Genomic DNA, 636 nt, shown 5'->3' with positions numbered 1-636 from the left:
CAATCAAGAAGTCACTCATACTGAGCAACATGGATGGCCTGGTAAACTGGGCACATGCAAACAAGATGTATTTTAATACAACCAAATGTAAATTTACATATTTATGAACGAATACTACAGAGCATACTTCAACATGAGGGAATCCATCTTGGGAAGCAGTGAATATGGAGAGGATATGGGGCTTCTGGTGGACAGTCAGGTGAATATTAGCTCTTGGTGAGGTGCTGCAGCCAAAGGAGCTAATGTAAAGCTTGTATATATAAACAACAATATTGAGAGTATGAACAAGGATGTTATGCTGTGGGGTGTCACAGTTTGTATTTTGCATAGGTGGAGTTTATTACACACACCTAGGGCTCCTTGCATCCCCCCATTTTCCCACTTTCTCACAAGCTTCCTTTTTGCCATCTTTCCATCCCTCTCTATATCAGATACTCCCTTGAGTTCCCCCCATTCCCATACTGCCTGGGGTTCAATGTGCCCTCTGTTTTTTCTTCCCCAAGGTTACCCAGTCTTCACTTTCCACCTCTGCCCAGCACCCGCCAGGGGTTGTGTGCCCATCATTCTCCAAATCTCATTCCAGGGTTCCACATTCATGACAGGGCCTCTTTTTGTGCCTCTGTTGTCCTTTCCCCC

The sequence above is a fragment of the Pelodiscus sinensis genome, chromosome 2, assembly GCF_049634645.1.
Source record: "Pelodiscus sinensis isolate JC-2024 chromosome 2, ASM4963464v1, whole genome shotgun sequence".
NCBI lineage: Eukaryota > Metazoa > Chordata > Testudines > Trionychidae > Pelodiscus > Pelodiscus sinensis.
This window is presented reverse-complemented; position numbering follows the sequence as displayed.